The sequence below is a fragment of the Tyto alba genome, unplaced genomic scaffold, assembly GCF_018691265.1.
Source record: "Tyto alba isolate M040663 unplaced genomic scaffold, T.alba_DEE_v4.0 Super-Scaffold_13, whole genome shotgun sequence".
NCBI lineage: Eukaryota > Metazoa > Chordata > Aves > Strigiformes > Tytonidae > Tyto > Tyto alba.
Genome location: NW_024881275.1, coordinates 38,234,452 through 38,260,759, shown reverse-complemented (window position 1 = coordinate 38,260,759; position 26,308 = coordinate 38,234,452).

Sequence of the window (26,308 nt, the reverse complement as noted above, 5' to 3'; positions counted from 1 at the left end):
TCCCCTCCACCCCCTGCAAAAAAAAAAAAAAAAAAATGAGATAGGGGTACAGTAAACATAGTCTAGCAAAGCAGATCACTATTAGCAGACAGGTAACAGATACAGAGGAGATAGAAAATTTGAAATTGCTGAGGAAATATTGCATGTCTTTTCTGAAAGAATAAATTTTCTGTTCTGGTGCCTTTCTGTCTTGGAGTTTTTCTGATCCAGGAATTCTAAAGTTTACCAAGAACAAGTTGTAAATGTACATGTCAGTATTATCCTAGAAAAGGAATGAACTAGAATGAAGCACCATAGCTAACTTTATGAAGAATGAATCAGATGTTCATCTGATCTACAAGAGCAAGACCAGGTAGCCCTATCTGGGAGCATGGATTTGTGGTGTGGATTTTGCAGTATAGGGCAGACACAAAAGAGAGATATCAAAACATTGTTATGAATGAAGGAGTTTTCACTTGCATCAACTTAATTATTAGGTTAAGTTTCAACTGTCAACAATCAATAACTTAAAATACGAGATTGACAATAATTCTGTTTTATGCCATTTTAATTTCTTAGAGACTTTTTGATGAGCATGTCTTCATTTATTTTCTACTGAATAAGAATTTATGCTTTCACATTTCTAAATGATTCCAAATGTCTTTATATTGATGCCACTTTCTTGGAGACCAAGTTCTGAATGCAAGCTATACTTTGTTGAGACCCACTGTGATTATCTCGGCAAATTGTCAATGAACTTTCTGTTGACCTGATATCAGGAGAAACTAAAAAGGAGAACTGTTATACTTACAAAGAATATATATATATCAAAAGTGAAGGGAAAAATTCTAGGCATGTGTAGAGTTAATGAAATTGTACCACAAAAGTTAATTATGTATCAGGCTAGACAAGATGAAGCACAGTTTCCTACTGTTTATTTTGCAAGCTGTGGAAACCATGGATCTGTACCTACTGAGATCACTCATGTTCAGAACGAAAAATCCAATAGCAATCTTTGAGATCACAAATGTTAGGGATGTATCTGGAAGCTTAAGTACAGGACAGCTTATAACTAATTTTTAGCAAAGAGTCTGTTATGCTACCAGTCACAAAATGACTGTTGTTTGTTTCTTACCTATGAGGGTCTTCAGTAGATAATACTTCTCAGTGTACCATGGAAACAGGAAGATGTGGAGTGGCTGGAAGAAAATGGGCATATTATGAGCGATCTAGACTGAGGGGCCTCACAACTGCAGCTGTTGTGAATGACATATACAAGGTAGAAAGAGATAAGGAAGTTGGGGTTTTGAGAAACTGTCTATGTTGCAAAGAGGTAAGGAGGTTGGAATGTAAAAAAACAAGATAACAAGATGTAGAAACAGAATGTAGGTATGGCAGAGCAAGGCACGTGAACAAGTAGTTTTAACCTATTAACAACCAAAACATAACACATGCACTTTGTGCTAGTGTATAAATTGCTGTGTATCCTTTAATAAAGTGGCATTAACTTGATGACATTGATCATGTATGTTGTGTCCAAGACTTCCGCATCAGAAAGAGTTGAAAATAGCTGTATTATGCACAACTGTACATTGATTAAAAGTAGTCCTCACTTAACTCTAATCTAAAAGCCATAATAATTATAATGTAACTGTGGGCATAAATTCAGTAAGGTCAGATACTAAATTTAATGTCAGTGGGGATGTCAATCAGCTACCAGTGTGATGAAAGGAAAAATGCATGTTCAATTAAGAAATTTTTTTCAGTAAAATCTGAAGAAAACAAGGAAAAATCTCTAAAACATGCAAGAGGGAAATATTGAGGAAAGAAACAATAATGAGACAGTTGTGTAGAGCTCTTCTTATGAAATAACGTCAAAAATTTGAGTCTGTCACCAATTTACTTTAAAAGAATAAATTTATCAAATAGACTTTTACTAAGGTCATTCCAGCTGGGATTTTATTTTACAATGTATAAATTGAAGCAACTGTTCCAGCTCAGCTTCACTGTGAAAAGCGATTCACTTCAAAACAGTTCAATTCTATATAAAATCTAAGCTTGGGTAAATGAATGGATCATCCCAGGGTATGAACTTTCTGAACTGTTATGAGCAAAAGTTCAGCTCCTAGTAGGCATACCGATAAAGAAATTGTGCTGAAACATTGCAAATATTTACATATGAAACATTGAAAAACATGACTGTTAACAAATGAAACTAATAATTACCCTAGTTTGCTCAACACGTTTTCTAAAATCTTTTTATCTGTGTGCAGATCTATACTCTAAAGGAAAGTTGATCTTTTAAAAAGAAAAAAAAAAAAAAAAAAAAGAAACAAAAAACCAACCAACTAACCAACCAAACCACAAAAAAAGCCAGAGAGTTAGCAGGAAGTAAGAATGACTTTTTTTTTTTTTTTTTTTTTTTTTTTTCTAGTAATCTCTATTAAACAAAGAAACAAAAAACCAAACACAATCCTTCAAAAACCCTTTCTTATCTAGGAAGCATGTATAGATAAAGACTAAGCAAAAAAGGATACTGTGTCATATTTGTGTGCATGTGATGCATACCTCAATGCATTTACTTCAACCTATGCAGTCTTTATAGTTTGCTTAGCTGTAGTCCTTTAGTGGGTTGACCTTGGCTAGATGCCAGGTGCCCACCTCTCTGCCACTCTCCTCTTCAGCTGTATAGAGGAGAAAATCTATAATGAAAGCCTCATGTATCGAGATAAGGACAGAGAGAGATCACTCAGCAATTATCATCACAGGCAAAACAGACCTAACTCAAGGAAATTAATTTAATTTATTACCAACCAAATTGGAGTAGAGTAAGGAGAAATAAAACCCTAATCTTAACACACCTTTCCCCCACTCCTCCCTTCTTCCTAGACTCAACTTCACTTCCAATACCTCTACCTCCTCCTCCTAAGTGGTGCAGAGGGACAGGGAATGGGGGTTGTGGTCAGTTCATAACTGACTTTGCTGCTCTTTCCACCTCACATTGTTCCCCTGCTTCAGTATGGGGTCCTGTCCATGGGAGACAGTCCTCCATTAATTTCTCCAACATGGGTCTTTCCATAGGCTACAGCTCTTCATGAACTGAACCAGTGTAGGCCCCTTCTACAGGGTGCAGTACTTCAGCAACAGATTTTTCAAGCATGGGTCCACTACCAGGTAATAAGTCCTGCCAGTATATATGTTCCAGTGCCGACTCCTCTCTACACGGTCCATAGGTCCTGTCAGGGTCCTGCTTCAGTGAGGGTTCACCACAGTCACAACTCCCTTCAGACCCGTCCATCTGCACTGGCATGGTGTCCTCCACAGGTTGTATGTGGGCATCTGCTCTACTGTGGACCTTCATGAGCAGCAAGGGGACAATCTGTGTCACCATGGTCTTCACCATGGGCTGCAGGGGAATCTCTGCTTTGGTGCCTAGAGCACCTCTTCCTCCTCCTTCTTCACTGGCCTTGATGTCTGCAGAGACATACATGAAAATATCTCTCACATATTCTCACACCTCTCTTCCAGTTTCTCTTCTGCAGAAGTTTTTCCCCTTCTTAAATATGTTATCAAATGTTACCACTGTCACCGATGGGCTTAGCTTTGGCCGGTGGTGGTTCTATCTTGGAGCAAACTGACATTGGCTCTATGTGACATGGGGGAAATCTTCTAACATGTTCTCACAGAAATCACCCTTTAGCTTCCTTAATACCAAAATCTTGCCATGCAAACCCAATACATGCACAATTATTTTATATTTTCTATTCCTCGACTTGCAGCTTTGAACATACAGGCCCATGGTATTACGTTTCATTACTGTTCTGTATGTTTCCTTCTCTGTCAACTTGCTAGAACTGATACCAGATATGTATTTAAATTCTATCATAAGGATGGGCTTACATTATGCCCTTCTTGGTTTTGCCACTGAGCATAGATTATATGATAATTTTCACTTTATAACTTCCTTCATGTCAGAGCTTACAAAGTTTCCTACCACTTCTGGTATTGTCTTAAAGAGGTGATATTCATGATTCAACTATTTTAACTGATTGTTGTGTTAAAAGGCTAAATATATGATCCCCAAGGTGGGTTTGGAGTGCATTTTTCCATGCTAAATTTAAGAAAAGTGCAAGACTGTAGTAGCACAAATTTCATGTAGGACATGAAATAATGACATATTTAGTAAAATATACAGTACTAGTTTATTATTTGTTGAGACTAATTGTTTTTATTATTATTATTGTTATTATTACTATTGTTATTAATGTTATTACTGTTATTGTAAAGATTGTGTTGCATATTTGTAGTTAAGATCTAGTTCTTCATTTGCTAAAATCAATTCATGTTGTGAAACTGTTAAGAGTACAAGAAATAAAATAAATCAGCAAACATTTGCATTATAATTCTCTGGTGACACAATCTGAACAGCCCAAAACAGGTCATCTAAGTGTACATGCATGATTTTTATAGATGCTTTTCAGAAGACCTCAGTCCCACTCCCATTGAAACTAATGTTAAAACTCCTTTGCAACTAAATACAAAAATTACCTGAAACAATGTTTGAAAAACACAGATACATGAATAATCAATGATATTGTCCTAATAAGTGGTCTTAACTGGATTTGGGATCAGCTTGAAAGAAAGATGTCAGGAGGTACATGTGCTGTTATATATTTCCTTTATAAACTTTCTCAACTCACAGATAGCAGCTACTGATATTTTTAGAGGCTATCATTAAATGTCCTTCAAGCTCTTTAAACTATAGATTTAAAGAAAATAAATCAGATATCGTATATTTTTAAAATTTGACATGGTATTATATAGGCAAATGAGAACAAAATTGTGATTCACTAATTTGTCTAAAGGATATAAAAATTGGAGCAGAAGTTGTCTACGTATTCTAAAGCTGTAACCCTGCAATTTTTAACAGGAAATAAAATGTTTTTTTTATAATATTGGCCTCAAGTTATGCCTTATAGCTATCACTTTTGATATGTCCAGATAAATAAATAAATCAGTATTTTAGCAAAATTATTAATAAGAAATGTGGTGATATTTAGCAGTTCAAACAATAAGCAGTCATGTTCTAAAAGAGCTTATTAATTTTCTTAAATAACTTCCCTGAGGCTCCATCTTCTGTAATGTATGCAGCAGCTTATAAAGTATTTTCCTGAAAAAATCAAAACTGCATTAGAGTTTTAAAGAAACTTTTTAATAGCTCATTAATAATATCTGATAATCATGATCATTCAAGTAGTTCTATACTTTTTAATTTTGCAGCCTCACACTCCACATTCTGCATCGTTCTCCTTGAAAAGTTTTGTTTGTTTTTCTGTATGGCAAACTTCCCTTCTTTTCCTATTAATTAGTGAATAAACCTCCCTGCTTTCTGCCCTGTGAATAAATCTGCTGTTCTAAGTCTGTTTCTTTGTTGTTTTTGAGAAAACAGCCATCTGTACAACAGACATTTATAAACTTATTGGTAAAGTCTGGTCTTAGTCTAACCAGTTCTGGTCAAGACTATCATTAAAAACTTTTCACATATCTATCTTTGAAAAATACACACTTGTAGATGAATTTTCTATGTCTGTGCTGAATGCAAAGTAGGAGGTTTTTAAGGAAAAAAAAAATTAAAAATCATTGTCTCTCTATGTTTCCCTTCTGTAACATATTCTTTAAGAATGTGTTCCTAGAATCAGTGAAGCTATGGATACAATTCTGAAATCATGATATAAATGCTTTTAAAATTTTATTTTAAAATAAAATTAAAATGAGTACTTTTTCATATATCTGTTTCCTCTGTACTTAACATGCCACTTCTCATGTTCACTGACCAACACTTCTAATTAATATTTGTTTTCTGGTAATATCAACAAAACAATCAAATAATCCAACCTGGTTCTATTTAAAAGTTAATTGTGATGGTTCACTTCTGTATCTAATATTCTGATGTGATTGATATACTATTCTGACTTAACATGTCACATGACTCATATCAATCAGGTGCAAATTCCTCATTATCTTAAACTTTAGTTGCCCCATAAGTAAACTGCTTGAGATTTGTTTGTCTTTCTGTATGAATGAGAATTTCATTGATATTAATCCTTAAACAATTACTCACTATTTTGCTAAAAAATATGAAAGAAACCAAAGGCTACCATCAAAATCCAATATTTTCCAAGTTTTACCTATGTATTTTGTGATTTCACTGTTCTCAAACAGAAGGACCATTCAGAGTACAAACAAAAATACTTAATTTTAAATCTTACTTTCAAAAAAAGCTACATGAGTAAACCAGCTATGGAACTAAGGGTTAGTGAATTGTCAATAAACCATATTTTTGAGAATGATTTTCCTCTTACTACTTTCTGGAGACAATTTTAAGACTAAAATCTTTCAAACAAGTACAATGTCTCATTTCTATATCACACAGGTAGGCAATTTAACTTTAAGGTACCAGACTACAGGTATAGAACTGACAGTGCAGGTAAGAAATGCTGCCTACAAACATGTAAAATAAAGTTTTGTTCTGGGATAGTGAAACCATTATTATAAAAATTCACAGTGTCTTCTGCACAAGTTTCTTAGTTCCTTTATTCTCGATGTGATTTGTCAATCAGAATTAATTAATCAGGATGAAATGTTTAATGTTAATTTTGTAAGGGAAAAAACTTTAACACCCATATATTTGGTTAATAGTCCTTGTATTTTTTTTATTTTGGTTTAGTTTTTTTTGGGGTACTGTTTCCTACAGATACATTATAATGATAGTCTTAAGTGAATAAATATTAGTAAGAAGTCAAAGATTTATAATTCATGAAATAGTGTTGGAAATATAGATAATCTAGACACTGGAAGAAGAGATAAATTGTCCTTTTGTTTGAGATAATGGATTTTCCCAGATAATGATATTTAACACTTGTGAAAGGATTTAGGGTCTCATTGAGTTTTGTGGAGATGATTCTCATCAAGTTGAATGAACAAAAAAATCCCTGAAAATAGGTATTTAGATTATTTTAGTTCTCTAATATCAGGACATTTTTAAAAGAAAACAGAAATAATAAAGGTTTAAGAGTTAAATCTATGACATTTAAGCATAATGACCCCTACATTAGATAGATAGCCAGATAGGGATGGTTAGTTTTGTCCTTAAATTCATTTTCCTGCTGTATCCAAAGGCTGTGGTAAGACTATGAATCATATAATGAGAAAATTTCTTCTTCCCAAGAAATCAAAGGCATATTGTTTTTTCAACCCTTAAAAACAAAGCCAACCAACAAACAAAAAAGAATCTGCCTTCTGTATGACATTCCCAAATAATGTATAGAGCCAAAATTACAGATAAGATTATTACATGGTACTCTCATTAAGATTAATGTTCACCAAGTTCAATGTGACAGAATTTCAGCCTTAGACTCCTAGGTTTTCTCATCATAAATTCATTAAAAAATACTTTGTCAGAGCTTTTTTGTATCTATTTATATACACACACATTAAATTCAGAAATATTATAAAATTCTACCTTTTTAATATTTTTCTTTTATTAAGAGTGATAAGTAGAATCAGTCTATTTAGAAGCTGTAAGCAGTATTCTAAATTATTCCATAAGCCATCCTCATTGATCCTTTCCTTTTGTCCCTCTCTTTGTCAAGTGGCCCAAAACAGATATATTTTTTTTCTTCCCTTTCAGGTACCCTTAACACTTTTGCCTGTAAATTTCTTTAAAAGCCTTACCTTGTTGTTCATTTTAATTGGTAAACCAAACACAAGAATTCTGGCTTTTAATGAAGTTTGGCTAATGTACACATTTCCTTCTGAATGGTTACGCCCCATGTTATCTAGGGTGCTGTTTTATGCTTTCCAGTCCCTGAAGTCTTCCCATGCTGAATGCTCATCAGAGGGATTATTTTGTCTGTCTCTTTTTTCATTTCTTGCCAGCTGATTTACTAGTCCTGCGAATAGTCTACTGGGAATTAATGCTTAGACAACAGTCTATGGACTGGAACTGGATTCAATTTATATGTCAAGAAGCTACAGTTGTGCTATATGAATAAAAGATAAAGGTAAATTCAAACTAGTGTTCTATGAGCTTTTTTCTTTTCTTAAGTTATCTCTATATAAAACACCTTTGGACTTCTCATAAAATGGTCTTTCCTGAGGTGGTCTTGCCTTCTAATCTTCTAAACAACTTCTAATTTCAAGCAATTTCAGTGAAAGTAAAAGTACACATCTGAGTTAATGGATAGGCACAAAGATAACAGTACTAATGTTGGCCAAATTGAAATTAAATTGAGATTTTGCTGACAAAGTAGTTCCAATGGTTTAAACAATGTGCAAGCAGAAAAATGCTTTCATAGTGCTGATGGATTTCTAATTAACTATGAAAAAAATAGATCCAAAACTACATTCTGGGAATTCCAAATGTGAGCATTTTATTAGAAGTCAAGAGGTTATATAGAATTAGTCTATTTACAAAATTCTGCCAGCAATATGCAAGCCAGTGGGAATATCTGAAAGGAAATAATAGATACATAGGAGTTGCTTTCTCCAGCATGAAGTCAGTTAATGAACATTAAAATATAAAGGTCAAGACCAGTCTTCTTTTGGAGGTGCTTTTATCATCTTAACATAAGTGTATAAATCTGGAAACCTGCCAAAGTTACAAAAAGTTTTCTAAATATCTTGATAATAAATATTACAGGAAAAGATCAAGTACAAAATGAAACAGATTTATGACAAGTGACAATGATAATCAGTAATTTCCTACCTACAAAGTTACGCTAAAAGAAATTTCTTAAATTGTGTTGAAAATGAATGCAGAGCACCTGCTTTGACAGATGTATTATAGGACAGCAGCTGCAGGGACATGAGAAAGGACAAAAAAAAGAATCTAATGAAGAGGTATTAAGGAAAAATAACTTGTAATTAGTAGATCAGTGAAAAATGAGGGGGAGGAGAGCCATACTTAGAGACTTATTCATAACCTGAAGAACACCAGTTTCTATGATGAAAATTTATATTCAAAAGGCAAAGTGAACCACATTAATTGACATAAGATTTTTAAACAATGAAGATGAAACCTAGTTTACTGCTAGATTTTAAAAATTATTCAGTGTCTCTCAGGTGTCATTGTTATTCAGTACTTGTGAAATCAATGCATTTAGGTGATTGAGATTGATTTTAAAATTCAGAAAAATAAAATTTTGAAAATGAAAGCTTTGGTTCTAGCAATAAAATAGAGCTTTTGTTTCTGAGGAATGGGGTGGGTTTTGTTTGTTTACTTGTTTGTTTTTCAGTTAATGGATTTTCTTTTTTAAGGAAAGACAGTAGAATATGACAATCTGATTTTGTCATGGAAGTTCTTTAATAGCATGATCCAGCTGAAATAGCCTCTTCATTAGAGGTACAGATTTGATCATACCAAATCTCCCTTGAAGAATAAAATGTTTGTAAGACAGAATGACTCACATTAGCAAAAGATAATGTCAACAAGCATCCAATTATAATGAATATATGGCTATAAAATTTATAGGTAAATTCTTGAAACTTCCACCCACTGAGATATTTGACAAATCAGCCCCCTCTTACAAGGAAGCATACTGAAAATCCATGTAGTAAAAAAGTTTATTTTCTGTCTCCAATATTTTCTACTGATAGTTACTCTAAAGCTCTAAGAAAAATAAGCAGCAGTGCATTCCTCTGAGTAATGTAACTGTGTGAAACAGCACAGCTCCTACTTTATATAATTTAAAATTATTTATATAAGAACAACATTGAACTTTAATAAATTACTGTTTAAATTTTCTCATTGAATAAGTAAAGATTATCATAGCATTATATTTTGCAGTAAATAAATATTTTGCAGTAAATAAAATGAGCATTCTTATATTATGTGCACCTATTATATTTAACAAATAAAATAAAATACTGTAAATTATTAATTCCTGTGAAAAAATGTCATGTTTCTTCACTGCTAATGAATAAAAGTTCTGTTACATATTTAGTTGTATATTTCATGTTTGGCTTTTTAAACAGATTTTCATCTCTGATTTTCTGGTGCAAGGTCAGAGCAATTCAATAAAATGGCGTCCTCCTCTTACATCTAATGAAAGTCTTTACCCTCCTGGTCTGTGGTGCAATGTGTGGTTTTGGTAGGCTAAGAAGTTGTTGTTGTCTTTTGAGCCTGGTCAGCAGCTAAGCACCACGCAGTCACTCACCCACCCTTCCCCCACTTGGGAATGGGAAGGGAATCGGAGGGGCAAAGGGAGACTCGTGGGTTGAGATAAAAACAGTTTAATAACAGTAACAGAACAATACACTGACAGCAGAATCAACGGGTAATGTACAATACAGCTGCTCACCACCCACTGACCTGCTCCAGCTAGCAATCCCAAACACAAAGGCACCCAGAAGTGGCAGCCCCTCCCAGCCCACTCCTGCCTTTATATAGTGAGCATAATGTCACATGACATGGAATATCGGCCAATCCGGGCCCAGCCCTCCAGCTATGCTCCCCCCACCCCCACGCACAGGTGAGGGCTCTCGGACCTGGGGAGCCCCTGGGGTCTCAGTGTGCTGCAGCACTCCTCCAGCTACCATAATGAACATGAACTCTATTCCAGCCTGAACCAGGACAGTATCCACCCCTTATTCCATATCATTTACTTTATGCTCACGTTTCATTTTTCTCATACATTCTTGTTATTTACTATCCTTTTCCTTGGCCAAAGACATATGCACACAGATGTCATTCCCACAGTCCATGGTCCATCATTGCAGGATGTATCATGAGTTCATTTGGTCCATAGCTTCAGGTTCCATCTGTCATAACAGTCCCTTCAGGCAGGAGCTTTGCTCAATCAGTAGGGCAGAGGTGTCCTTGGACCTGGCAGGAGGATGGCATGAAGTCTCTGTTGCAGTTGGAGCTGGTGGCTGATGCATCTGATGGTGTCTGTATTCACAGTCTGAGGCAGTCGCTGGGCATCAGTTGCTGAAACCAGTCCTAACTTCATCCAAGTTCATGTTTGCCATAACAAAGCATTGATAGGGTGGTGTGGTGACTAATCTAATACAGTTTATTGGCTATTTTTGCCCAACATTAAGTCCCCTTGAGGCACACATCGGACTTTCCCGTCCTTCTGCATTACCCACCAAGTGCACCCGGGTCCTTGGGCAAAGGTAATTCCACGTATGGGCTTACCTTTACCTGAAAGAGGTATAACCCAGACGGTCTTCTCCAGCATGTTTTTAGGGTGCACTACCAGGACTCTGTCTCCATCTACACTATGTAGAATGTTTGACTGCACAGGGCCAGCCTGGTTGGCAGATCCTCTAGTATTGACTAACCAGGTGGCCTTTGCTAAATGTGTGTCCTAATGCTTAAAAGTTCTGCCTACCATTGCTCTCAGCATGGTCTTTAGTAGCCCATTATACCACTCAATTTTCCCAGAGGCCGGGGCATGATAGGGGATATGATACATCCACTCAATGCCATGTTCTTTTGCCCAGGTGTTATAAGATTATTTCAAAAATGAGTACCATTATCTGACTCGATTCTATCTGGGGTGCCATGCCGTCACAGGGCTTGTTTTTCAAGGCCCAGAATAGTGTTCCGAGCAGTGGCATGAGGCACAGCATATGTTTCCAGCCATCCGGTAGTTGCTTCTACCATTGTGAGCACATAACGCTTACCATGCCGAGTTTGTGGGAGCGTAATGTAATCAATCTGACAGGCCTCCCCATATCTATACTTTAACCATCTCCCTCCATACCAAAGAGGTTTTAACCACTTGGCCTGCCTGATTGCAGCACATGTCTCACATTCATGGATAACCTGTGATATAATGTCCATAGTTAAGTCCACCCCTCAGTCACGAGCCCATCTATATGTTGCGTCTCTTCCTTGATGGCCTGAGGAGTCATGGGCCCAACAAGCCATAAATTTTTCTCCCTTATGCTGCCAGTCCAGACCTACTTGGGCCTCCTTAATCTTTGCAGCTTGGTCCACCTGATGGTTGTTTCGATGTTCTTCCGTTGCTCGATTTTTGGCTATGTGAGCATCTATGTGGCATATTTTCACAACCAAGTTCTCTATTTGAACAGCAGTATCTTGCCACAAATCATCAGCCCAGATGGGTTTGCCTCTACGCTGCCAGACACTCTGTTTCCACTGCCACAACCACCCCCACAGGGCATTTGCCACCATCCATGAATCAGTGTAGAGATAAAGGACTGGCCATTTTTCTCGCTCGGTGATGCTTAAGGCCAGCTGGATGGCTTTCACCTCTGCAAATTGACTGGATTCGCCTTCTCCTTCAGCAGCTTCTGTGACCCATCGTGTGGGGCTCCACACAGCAGCCTTCCACTTCTGATGTTTCCCTACAATGCGACAGGACCCATCGGTAAATAAGGGATATCACTTCTCATTATCTGGTAGTTCATTATATGGCAGTGTCTCTTCAGCTCGGGTCACCTCTTCCTCTGGTGACATTCCAAAATCTTTGTTTTCTGGACAGTTTGTAATTACTTCTAGTATTCCTGGGTGGTTGGAGTTTCCTATTTGAGCCCGCTGTGTGATGAGCGCGACCCACTTACTCCACGTAGCATCAGTTGCATGATGTGTTGAGGGCACCCTGCCTTTGAACATCCATCCCAGTACCGGCAGTCAGGGTGCCAAGAGGAGCTGTGCCTCTTTACCAATCAGTTCTGAAGCAGCTCAAACCCCTTCGTATGCTTCCAGTATCTCTTTTTCAGTTGGTGTATAACAGGCTTCGGATCCTCTATATCCTCAACTCCAGAATCCCAGGGGCCAACCCCAGGTCTCCCCTGGTGCTCTCTGCCAAAGACTCCAGGTAGGGCCATTATCCCCGGCTGCAGTGTAGAGCACATTTTTAACATCATGTCCTGCCTGAACTGGCCCAATGGCTACAGCATGAACGATTTCTTGTTTAATTTGTTCAAAAGCTTCCTTTTGCTCAGGTACCCATAAAAAGTCATTTTTTTTTCCGGGTCACTTGATAAAGAGGGCTTACAATCTGACTGTAATTTGGAATATGCATTCTCCAGAAGCCTATCACACCTAAGACAGCTTGTGCTTCCTTTCTGCTGGTTGTTGGAGACATAGCCATTATTTTATTAATCACATCCTTTGGAATCTGACGACATCCATCTTGCCATTTGATTCCTAAAAATTGAATCTCCTGTACAGGGCCCTTGACTTTACCCTGTTTTATGGCGAAGCCAGCTCTCAAAAGAATTTTAACTATTTTCTCTCCCTTCTCAAAAACTTCTTCTGCTGTATTCCCCCATACAATGATGTCATCAATGTATTGTAAGTGTTCCAGAGCTTCACCCTGTTCCAGTGCAGTGTGGATCAGTCCATGGTAAATAGTGGGACTGTGTTTCCACCCCTGGAGCAGTCTGTTCCAGGTGTATTGGACACCCCTCCAGGTGAAAGCAAACTGGCCTGCACTCTGCTGCCAGAGGGATTGAGAAAAAGGCATTGGTGATATCAGTTGTGGTGTACCACTTGGCTGCCTTTGACTCCAATTCATACTGAAGCTGCAGCATGTCTGGCACAGCAGCACTTAACAGCGGTGTGACTTCATTCAGGCCCCGATAGTCCACTGTCAGTCTCCACTCTCCATTAGACTTCTGCACTGGCCATATAGGGCTGTTAAACGGTGAGCGAGTCTTGCTAATCAACCCTTGGCTCTCAAGCTGATGAATCAGTTGGTGGATGGGAACTACAGAATCTCTGTTGGTGCAATATTGCCCTCGGTGCACAGTTGTGGTAGCGATCAGCACCTGTTTTCTTCAACCTTCAGTAGTCCCACAGCAGAAGGATCCTCTGAGAGCCCTGGCAGAGTGGACATCTGTTTGATTTCTTCTGTCCCCAAGGCAGCTATACCAAAAGCTCACTGGTACCCTTTTGGGTCCTTAAAACACCCTCTCCGGAAATAATCTATTCCAAGAATACAAGGAGCTTCTGGGCCAGTCACAACAGGGTGCTTTTGCCACTCATTTCCAGTTAGGCTCACCTCAGCCTCCAACACAGTCAGCTGTTGAGACCCCACTTGTCACTACTGAGATACAAATAGGCTCTGTTCCTTGGAAATTCAACAACATCAGGGTGTATTGTGCACCAGTTTCCACAAAAGCCTTGTACTCCTGGGGGACAGATGTGCCAGGCCATCAAATCCACACAGTCCAGTAAATATGGTTGTCCCTCTCCTCCACTTGGCTGGAAGCAGGGCCCCTCTAATGTTGGTCATAGCATCCATTTTCGATGAAGGGGTTAGTGCTGTCTGTGTGAATCTCGGTCTCATCCTGGTTACTCACTTCTTGTAAGTACGACTCAGAAGTTCTCCTCATAAGATCAGGAGCAAAGTCAATTCTTCTACGCGTTTTGGGTAACTGATTAGTGGAGACTTGAGCAGCACTTCTCCTGGAAGAACCCTAATTTGTAGCCATTCTTCCTTCCAACTCTTGAACCCGCTCTCTTAGAATGTAGGTGGGTTTCCTGTCCCATTTCCTTATATTTTCTCCATGGTCACGCAGGTAATACCATAGGTTCCCCTGTGGTGTATACCGTCTCGCTTGAGTAGGTAGTCATTTGCTCCTGATAGCTGCGACCTTAGTCTGTGGAGGTGGAGAGTAGGACATATCCTCTTTGAGTTGTCGGAATTCTTGTGATAGTTTCTTCACAGCCGCGACAATGGAAGAAGAGAGACTTTCTTCGTAGTGCTGGAGTTGGCGAGCCAAGTCATCCATAGTTGGCTCCTCTTCATCTCTCCAGTCAAATACTGCTAATGCATTGGAGTGTGATGATGGAGCACTCCATATAAACTTCTGCCACATGTGCCAGGTGCATTGGTCTTCATTGGGGTCTGTGGGTAGCCGCACATCATCTGGATCATAATAAACTATCTCCTGCACAGCCAGTTCCCTCAGGTATTGGATACCTCTCTCCATGGCAGTCCACTTACTTCGATGACAAATACATGAAAAACATAGGTATGATTCGTGTCAAGATGGAATATGGTGTGATAATTATAATTGTACTCTGTGCGGGTCTGAACTGAATTGGGATCGCTATAACCTATATAATAATTGTGATGAATGTTGGAATCAAATTGAGAATGTCTAGGAATATAAAGTGTACCTTTTGCTTGGAACAATGTAACAGCCGCCTTTTAGAAACACTCCTTAACACCCCCCCTCCCTTCAGAGCTGATGCAACAGCTGCTTAGAAAAAGCCTGCTGAAAGATGAGACTCTAAGACTTTCAAAGGATCCAATAAGAGGAAAGCACGCCAAGAGGTGGAAACTTTCAGACTTTCAAATGATCCAATAAGAGGAAAGCGCACCAAGAGGTGGAAACATTCAGACTTTCAAAGGATCCAATGGGAGGAGGACACTACTCCAACAATTTACATAACCCAATAGAAGAGGAGCAGGATGTCTATCTGATGGAAAGGGATTGGTCAAGACACTTGTGAAAGAGTATAAAAGACACTGCTTTTAGAACTCGTGTGTGTGTGTGTGGCAGAGCTGCGGCTCTCCACACACCCAGCGCTGCTTTGCCTATTGCTTCTCACCCTAAATTGATTAAACCCGAATAAAATTATATGCTTTTTATAAAGATTGGCTTCAATCATTTTATCACATAAGATCTTCCTTGAAGGGATATCTGTCCCTCACGCCTGACAGTAGTCGTCTCCAAAGGCTGAGCGCTTGTGTCTTTCTTCCAATAATCTTGTCAATGCCTGTATCCTTGGACAGGGATCCCAGTTGCCTGGTTTCTCTACCACCTAATTCCACACTGTTGGCACCGCTATCCCAGCATTGCAGCAGCCAGGTAAGGAGGTGTTCCCCTGGATGGCGGCTGAAATCCTTTCGCATGTTTCATAATTCACTCAGGGATAGGGATCGGGTGATTACTACTGGCTCTGCCTCCTCCTCCTGTTCTTGTGATAGCCCTGGTTCACCATCATCTTTTACAATGCAAGGGGATTTTTTAGTGTGTTTCTTCTTCTGTATGGGAGCAACTGATACTGTCGTGGATTGATTCTTCGGTTCACCCACACTACTTATCATAGGGGTTGGATTGGCTGCAGTGTCTGTTGCCCGAGTTGGAGTGGCTGCAGTGCCTGGTGGGGGTGTCGAAGTGGTTGCAGTTGTTTTGCTTGCAGATGCCGAGACGTCTTCCTTTTGAGGATACTGCATAGTGACAAGCAGGGTTCGGTAGGCATGGGCCAGGCCCCAGCATGTTGCAATGATCTGTGTCTCTTGAGGTGTCAGGATGACAACACACCTTTTATAAATAGTTTACTAGTTTCTCAGGATCCCACACTTGTTCAGGGGTGAAGTTCCAAAACATCGGAGGTCCCCACTGTCCTAAGTACTTGCCCATGCTACCCCACACTCCCAGCCACACATAACTCTCCAACCCTGGGGTAGACCTCTGGGTAGTATTCAGAAACAGTTGCTTAACCTGAAACAGAACTTGAACTACATTCAGGAACACTACAGCTTCCAGAAACAAGACAACAATGTTAATATGAGGATTCCATGGATATTCAGAGTTTGCAGCATTCTCAAGTATACTTGCAAGTAGCTTGGAGAAGGGGAAGATGGAAAAAGGTATCTCCCCCTTGGGTGGGCTTTCCGAGGAGAAAAGGTGGAGGGTGTAGTTACTAACTCATTCCAGCAGGTGCCCCCCAGTGTACACAGACAACAACCACACTGAGTACAAATGCCCCACTACTCCCAGGACTGACGATTTTATCATGCCATAGGTTAGTGTTACATAATACAGCAAGGCAAAAATCTTAATCCAATTCCCATGGGTAATAAGTAGCAGCATGGGGACTACATATGGTAAGTAATGTGATGTATAACACAACTGCAGCAATAAAAAACATGATTTTAGGAGCCAAGCAAATGACATTATAACAGGATGGACAGTCGGCATTATAACAATCTTGATAGTACACACAGATCAAATCCGTTATTATCTCAATCCTTTGTGCCCCATGTTGAGTGCCAAAAAGGACTGTTGTGGTTTGAGCCTGGTCAGCAGCTAAACGCCACACAATCACTCACCCACCCTCCCCCCACTTGGGAATGGGGAGGGAATTGGAGGGGCAAAGGGAGACTCGCAGGTTGAGATAAAAACAGTTTAACAACAGTGACAGAATAATACACTGACAGCAGTGTCAACAGGTAATGTACAATACAGCTGCTCACCACCCTGCCGACCAACACCCACCTGCTCCCAACCAGGGATCCTGAACACAAAAGCCCCACAGCCACACCCCCAGAAGTGGCAGCCCCTCCCAACCCACTCCTGCCTTTATATAGTGAGCACAATGTCACGTGACATGGACTATCAGCCAATCGGGGCCCAGCCCTCCAGCTGTGCTCCCCCCGCCCCCGCACACAGGTGAGGGCACTGGGACCTGGGGAGCCCCTGGGGTCTCAGGGTGCTGCAGCTCCTCCCGCTGCCAAACCAACGGGAACTCTAGTCCAGCCCCAACCAGGACAGTTGTCAAAAGAGACAGAGAACTGATGAAGCAAGGGACAGCGGTGAGAAGAAATTAGATATCTTCTTTTCCCGCCAATCTTGAAGGGGACCATAGGTTAGGTACAATTTTCTTGCAAGTTGAAATGGAGGAAAGGATTGAATTTTGTTGCTGTTAAAGATTTGAGGTTTAATTTGAAAGATGATTTACAAATGGAAAGACAGATGAGTTTAAACTGGAAAAAAATCTACATTTGTCTACTTGGGACAATAATAGTAGAAATTTATTTGCAACTTTCAGACTCATAAAGACAGTAATCTAACTGTTTCACCATTGACCACATCTTCCCCACCCTGTCTCTTCTGGTATCAATTTTATCCAGGTTTCTCACCACGAGGCTCCATATTTCCTTCATGTTTTGTTGTTCTGATATATTACTTTACAGTTTCTCAGCTGAATCTTACTTTCTTGTCAGTCCGAAATTTTACAATCCTCCTGAAATACTTTCAGGAATACCTCAGTACTTTCTCCAAATTCAGTATCATTCACAAATTTAATAGTCTTGCTGTCTCCTCCTTCTTCCAGACCACTAACAGAGCTGTTGAACTCATCTTCATCTTGACACACACTGTTTCACTCAGCCCTGTCTATGGCCATGTTTCCAGATCATCTTCTTGCCTTGAATGTGAGAATGGTTTGGCATGGTCCAGGTGGTCCCAGATCTCACCTCTAGCTGCACCATGAGCCAGGCACGGCTGCTTGTCTGCCCATGCTGCAAACTGCCTGCCAGTGGGCCAGCAGAGAACAAGAGAGACAGCATATCTGAGGTTGCATGTAACACAACAGGCTGCTTCTGCACTGGCTCTGTGATTCGATCACTGCAAGTACTGACAGGGCTGCCTCAAGCCTTCTGGTACTCCAGCAGATTGATTCTAACCTGGGCTGTACGCCAACAGTGGAGACATTTCGTTTCAGCCTGTGACCCCTGACTAGTCAATTCACTAGGGAGAAGAGAGTGGATCTCATGTAACTGTTTTACAGCTTATATCCAGCCCACAGAGCATTACCTAGACCATGTCTAAGCAAGAATCATAACTGTAAAAAAAAAAAAAATACAACCCTAAAAAATAATGAGCTATATTCTTATCCAGTAAGCATCATTTCCACAGCTAGAGTGAAGCTGAACTGACTTCCACCATTCTTACCTCATTTACTTTTAAAGCTATAAAACTAAAAGTGGAGAACAAAATTATACCAAAGTGTCATCATAGTTCTCCAGTGTAATTCCAAAAGTTAGAAAAGGGCATTATCAAATAAAATTTAAGGTGTTTTAAATGTCTTTCACTAAACTTTCCCTGAGCTTTTTTTTGCTGCTAAGTGTACGCTAACCTGTCTCTGACTTTCACCCATCTGACCTTTTTTTGTACACAAGCACATACTGAAGTCATTTAAAGGAGTTTCATAAAGATTTTGGGATGAGCAAAACTGAAGTTATATTTGCTGTGGGGAGTTAGGAAATCTGGTTATTTGTATATCCTCATGTAATTATACTGTTAGCCACAAGGTGAAGAAAAAGGCTGATGTCCCAGATTAAAATGTCTTTACATTATTAAAATCATAGTCAAAAGTTTCACCTTCCCAGAGAAACCTAGGTAATGCAGACATTTCCTAATATCTCTTAAATCTTGTGAATTCAAAGAATATATACTTTTCTAATTGCATAAAACTTTAAGATAGAATTTTGAGATTTAAATCAATTTTCCCAAATCCACTTAATCTCTTGCTGGTTCTATGCAAATGCACAGTGGAGGAGACAATCATGGCATTCTCCATAACTATTTTTCCCACCTCTATGGCAGTGCAACGCAGAACCAAATTTCTGACTGTTGTGGTTTGAGCTCAGCAGATAACTGAGCACCACACAGCTGCTCACTCCCTCTTTTCCCCCCAGCAATGAGAAGGGGAAAATAAGTCATTCCTGGGATTTGAGATAGAACAGGGAGGGGCAAATCACCCATTATGGTCACTGGTAAGAGGAAGGATCATTAGCAGAACAAAAAAAAGAGTACATATTTGTTACAGACACTAAGAACAACGTTTAACAGAGTAGGACAGTGAGAAGCATTATCACATCTTGAGAACACCTTCCCCCCACCACTCCCTTCTTCCTGGGACCAGCTTTGCTCTTGATATCTCTATCTCCTCTCCCCAGTGGTGCAGGGGCAGGGAATGGGGCTACAGTCAGTCACCGCTGTAGCCCCCTCTTCTGCTAACAAAAAAAACCCTCACCACTCACTAAAAAACAGGGCACTAATTTTTTGTACAAGTATTGATTAAATATTGCTAATCATCAGTAATCCTTAAATCTGCACTTCATTAATTTTCCTTTACTAGGTGTCAGAACACAGATACCTAAAGAAAAGAAATCTCCTGCCTTCTAACAGGCAGTTTCCACATTGAAGTGGGAAATGATTAATGAGAAACAGTATGTGATGAAATTGTTTCAATCCTTTTACTACTAGTGAAGATAAAGCACTCTCTGATGTCACAGTTTACATTATCATTGAAGGAATAATCTTATTTATTAATGGTTCAGGAAATATAGAGCTGCATTTTAACATCTACCAAACCGAGAAATAAAACTTGTAAAACATTTATTTTCCCTATGAATAATAGAGAGGTGAATTCATAACAGAGATGGAAAAGTAATGCTTCTTTTCTTGACACTAAGCATTTCATTCCCTTAGGGAGGAGCAGAACATGTGAAAATAATCTCTACCTTTTTCAGTGTCAATGACCTATTACCCAAAGTTAAAAATTGACCCAACACAGAGCTCAGAACTCAAACCAAACACAAAATCTTTAGTAGTAGTAAGAAAAACAGAGCAATATTCTGTCGTAAAGTTTGAAGCCTTTCTAATAAGCAAACAGTTTGAAAAATGAGTGAAAAAAAATCTAAGAAATATTGAAATTGTAAAGCATACTTGGTTTTGTAATATTCAGAACACTTCTGTAACAGAAGAGGTTTAGATACGTCCAGACAGGCTTATGCAAGATGGATTAAACATCTTAATCCTTAGTCATCCAAACAAATTGTAAAACTTGAAGGAATTATAATTTTCACTGTCTAACTTTTTTACCTACCATTTATACTCAATTCCCTATTCCATTACTGTCTTTCTTCCTTTTCTCACACTAATCCTCTCTTCCACTTTTGCTACTTTTTTCATTTTCCTTGATTATTCTACCTATGGATATGAAATCTAGTAGTTAATTTTGTTGATATTTTAATCAGTTTTAATGTTCTTCAAAAAAGACTCTGGATTTTGGTTATGCTTTTTGGTATAAACACTTCTGGATTCTCAGTTACCCTGTTAATCACAAGTAGTGATTGTATCTCTGCAAAGTACTTTTCCACATAGTCAGTGTGTTTGTGTAGTTATTTTGATGAATTTTTCTATGTTCTATTTACATTTTTATTATTTCATAGTTTGACAACTAAGAAATCAAGTAAGTTTGAATATTCTTTAGAATTTACAAAATTTGCCACTGAGCTGATCTATGTGAGTGCAAACCTAACACACTCTTACCTGTGATATTGTGAGCATGGTAGGCAGCTACTGATCTCCTATATTTTCAAAAGGTTTACAGTGATCTTTATGTGCTTAAGCTTTTAGCTGCCAAAACCTGCACACAGGAAGGGCTTTCAGTTTACATACAATGCTAGGAGAGTTTTCACACCAAAGCCCTCTTATTTCCTTCCCAAGTCTCGCTCTGCTTTGATCTATTCACATCAATTCTTGTGCAGGCATACCTGCCCATCTATTACCCAAATTCAGTGTTAGATAAAGCAGTGTCAGGTTCCTTCCTAAATGTGAGGAAAATGCAAGTTTGTTTCAGCTAATGTGAATCTTCAGGTAAGTGACATTTAGATAATTGGAATTGTTCTTTAATTCTATGCCAAATGCCTCTTTAGTGTTTTTTCTTCTCTCAGTCAAAAATCTTTGTTTTTTTCTTCTTATATCTTATCAACAATTGATGGCGATTGAGAGACAGGACTCTGTATGGGTGTAAGTAAGAAGTCGAGAGTTCAGAGTTGAAATCAAAGCCGAAGTCAAAGTCATCAACAACACTTCTACAATTATACAGTCTCTAACAATACTTGTCAATATTTGATTGGTTGTTACCCTCTGTCCATAATACACCAGACAACTCATTTGCTACAAGTTAGTTACTGCTATCCTAAACCTATTGGTTAATTAAAACTTATAAGCACAAACATGATGTCATATACACTTTTAGCTCAAGGTAGAAAACTCCACTGTTTAAGAAAAGGCCAGATGTTTTCCGTTAACCATAGCCTTGCATGTTTTCTTCAGACAAAGTTCAGCATCCTTATCTTATTTTTCTATATTCCTGTTTGCTGCTCCCAAGGCTTCTGGCCCATTAAGGTCAAGATGTCCTCATCATTCACTAGCTGTACAGCACTCCCAGTTCTTCTTCCCAGCTGTCCTGCTACAAGCAATTGTCGATGGGGCATGAAGTGGACCAGACACACATTTTCCTAATACAGAAATACTTCCCCCCACCATTTTTTTTCATTCTACTACGGTTTAAATAATTACATCTACTCTACTGAATATGTGGGTAGATATAGACTCATTATTTCATCTCTAAAATACTGGACTAATGAAATTTTAATTAAAGTAAGAACAATTATCTCTCTATTAGAATAAAAGTTTGAAAATGAACTGTATAAGATAATATAAACTGCACATTGAAAACACAATGACAAACAATCATCATTCTTAGAAGATATATGTAATAGGGAACCATGGTGTTATCTGAGTAGATGTTTAGGAACACTTCATGTAACCATGAGGGTGATTCAATTATCTGAGCACCAACTGAAAGAAAGATCAAGAGTGTTATCCTTAGATGAATGACACCTACAAACTTTTTGCTCCTTTTAAATCTATACCTTCCATGTGGCTGACATTTCCACATCTGCAGACATTTACAAAGCCAATGAAACGTCAAAATGAGTCTATCTATTCAGTGATAACTCAGCTGTGAACGTCTATGCTATGCTGTTCCCTTGCCTCTGTAAGAGTTGTTCCAGGACTAAATCTGTATAACTCTTCTGAGTGTTAATATCAATATGCTGGACATATTGGAAGAATTGCACAAGACATCAAATCACTGTTACATTACGATTCTCATCTTTAGTCAAACTTCTTACACTAAGAGCTCTCATTTTTTACAAGTTGATTCATTATTTGGTGATTACTTTGTTTACTTGAAAATCCTAGAAAAGGACATGGAAACTTCCCCTACAGCAACATGTCACAAACACTACCTTATATTGCAGCTGTTGAATAAGGCTCTTTTTACCTTTCTTCCTGTGTAAGAGAAAAAGTGAAAGCACCAAGTGAGAAATGATAACATGGGATGCTCTCAACATATGATGTGAAAATATAATGTTAAACAGATAAGACCAACTTAGCATGGAGAGGTTGTGAACTCTGCCTATATGTCAAGTACTTTCTCAATATTCTTCTAGATGTTATACAATCAAGTATCTGTTCTCATGCCTGTGTGTATAATGTCAGTTACAACTCTGAATGAAATATAATAGCAAAAAAAGATTTTTCAGGGACTCTGTTCAGTTCCCTTCCTAAAGTTGCAGCCCTTCAACTTTTGGAACTACCAACATTGGAAACAGACATTTTGGCATGGTCACTGAGGGAATGTTCTTCTGTTAGTTTTGCACATGACAGGGCACTTTTGCACAGAGGAATATAATGTAAGTCAACTAACAAACTCTTGCCAGATTAATGGCTTGCCAAAAGCAGCAGATGCTGAAATATAACATTTAATATTGTTAAATACAACCTCCCCTCTAATTTAATCTAATCCAAAAGATAAAATGGTTGTATCTGAGATAAATCCCAGTCAACATTTTTTGGTTCAGAATAAGAATTAATTAAAATTGATGAACTAGATGCATGAAAAAAATAAGAATAAAATTGTCTAAACTGACTACCACCTCTCAGTGGATTATTTGACATTGATAATAGGAAGGAATCTTTCTGAGCTCTACCATTCCTTCATACAGAACATTTCCAGATCCATTAGGTCTTGATTTCTCAATTCAAGAAATGTTTCAGATCAAACTGAACCTGTGAATCTTGAGACAGATAAAACCAGCAGCAAGATCTTCCATATTTTTATTTTCTTTATTTTTTTTTCTCTTTATCTTCAAAAAAATGGAATTTTGAGAGATTTCTGAGCAACTTTTTATATTCTCTGTGGTCAATCTTTGTGTTCCATTTAAGCAGAATACAAAGGTAAAATACTTAATTGTTTAAAATTCATTATTTTTTTCTGCCAAATATCAAGAAACTTAAACTGAAATACTAAAGCAAAAATGTTTGTATGCAATAACAAAGTGATTTCTTTAGGTCACTTTTTTGAAGGCATCACTGTGACATTGCAATGTCAAATTTATGAAGCAATATATATCTGCCATGCATTTAATTAGGAATTTTTACACAAATGACAATTAAATATTCATAATGATTTTCTTCTTTTTTTTTTTTTTTTTTTAGTTGGACTTTTTAAGGCATGTTAATTTCATCCTATTCAGTTGTGTACTGACAAAAAGACAAAAAGGAAAAACAAAAAGACACTCCCCTTTAATCTTTGACTAATTTTAAGTAATAATATAACACTTTTCTATCTGTCTTGAAGGAGAATGTCTGAGAACCTGGTTCTTTTTTAATGAATAAAAAAAAGGAAAAAAATAGAAAACTAATTATATAGATAAAGGTCAACAAGAAGTTTTGAAAAACTCATAATGGTTTGTTGAGCTATGAAGCTCAGACTAAGGAAGAACTATATAAACTTTGTGTAAGCATGGAAAGGCTAAATGAGCAACATTAGAAGTCCTCTATAGCAGGAATCCAGTGTACCATTTTAAGGCTCAGAGATATTTCAAGAGTTCTGTTTAAAACCCTTTATGAAGCATTTTGGTGTGATCTCCTGGGATTTAAGCCTTTTTTTCAAAAAAAAAAAAAAATTCTGTAGCCTACAGCTGGAGACACTACAAGGCTAGTTGCATTCTCTTGCCTAATGTAATGGTCCTTGAAATTAAAACATACATACATTTTATAACATAATAAACAATCCCATTCCCAGATATTAAAACTCACAGTTCAGAACTTCCCCATGCAGAAAAAAAACCTTTTTTAAAAAATGCTCACTTTATTTAAAGTTTTATTCATATATTGAACATATGTAAAATATAATGTCTGTTAAATTTTCTGAGTAGCACTTTAAGAGACACCAGTTGCAGGCTTTTAACTAATGGTTACACATTTTTGGATAATAGGTACATATCTATTATAATATCTACACATAACTACACATTGGTCATCAGTTGAAAGCACAATGATATTAAATCTAACCTAGAGATTTTAGTATTTCTCTTGGGAATTTTCTGTTAGGGGATTAGTCATTCTGAAGTGCTATACCTGCAAAGGTGTCCTGGTTTAGGTTGGAATAGAGTTAATGTTCCTTTTTGGTAACTAGAATAGTGTTGTGTTTTAGATTCAGAATTGGGTTTGGTATGAGAAGAATGCTGATAGCACACTGATGTTTTCAGCTGCTACTGAGATTTCAAGGACTCTTCGACTCCCCATGTCCTGCCCGTGCGCAAGGGCACAGGGAGCAGGGAGGGAGCACGGACAGAGCACCAGACCCAAACTGACCAATGAAATATTTCATATCATGCAATGTCATGCTCACTATATAGAGGAGGGGAGGTCGGGAAAGAGGCTCTTTCTCTCTTGCTTCCAGGACTGTGACTGTGGGATCCTGGTATTTTGGGATCGCTAGCTGGGAACAGGCTGGGTATTGGTCAGTGGGTAGTAAGCGATTGCATTGTGCATTGCCCATTTATATTTTCTATTGCTGTCATTGTTCTTGTTTTATTACCATTATTAAACTGTTTCTATCTCAACTTGCGAGTCTCCATTTACCCCTCCTATTCCCTCCCCTCGTTCCCGGGTTCAGGGGAGGGTAGGTTAGTGACCACAGAGTGATTGGCTGCTGACCAGGCTCAAATCATGACAAAAGGTAATACTAAGAGTGCTCCTAGTCCTGATATTCACGTAACATAAAGGGTTTTAGATGCTAGCTGTAGCTAGATTACAGGATATCTGAATTTGTTTAATTAGTGGCAACTGTTACATACAAAATTTTGATCTAGTATGGACAGCCATCAATGGAACAAGGTTAATTCACTGGTTTTGTCAGGATTCATCCATGGCCATAATTTTATCCACATATGAATAATGATTTGAGAGATGTTTAGGGAAAAACTGTAAGTGCCTTGGAGGCATAGAATTACACAAAGTAGTTATGCATGTAGTTTTGTATCATAAGTAAAATGATTCTCTCCAAGTAAGAAGAAATTAACCTGAATAGCGTATAAGCCTTAACATGTCACAAACATTGTTTGAAGGTTTGTATTAGTTTTCATTTTAAAATACAAATGAAGATGTTTAAATTTAGAGGTCAACTGGCTTCTCTCAGGATCTAGTGATCTAGTTTTTTTGCAATAGCATATCTGTTTTTCACAGTTTCTAAGAATTTAAGCCCTTGTGGGTGTCAGTTTGCAACAGTCCAGCTTCCTAGGGAAAATGATTCAAGATAATGTCAAATTATCATGATTTAAAATTAACATGATTTATCATGTTATTTTTAGATTAATTCATCACTCCATTTATCTTGTAGTTCTAA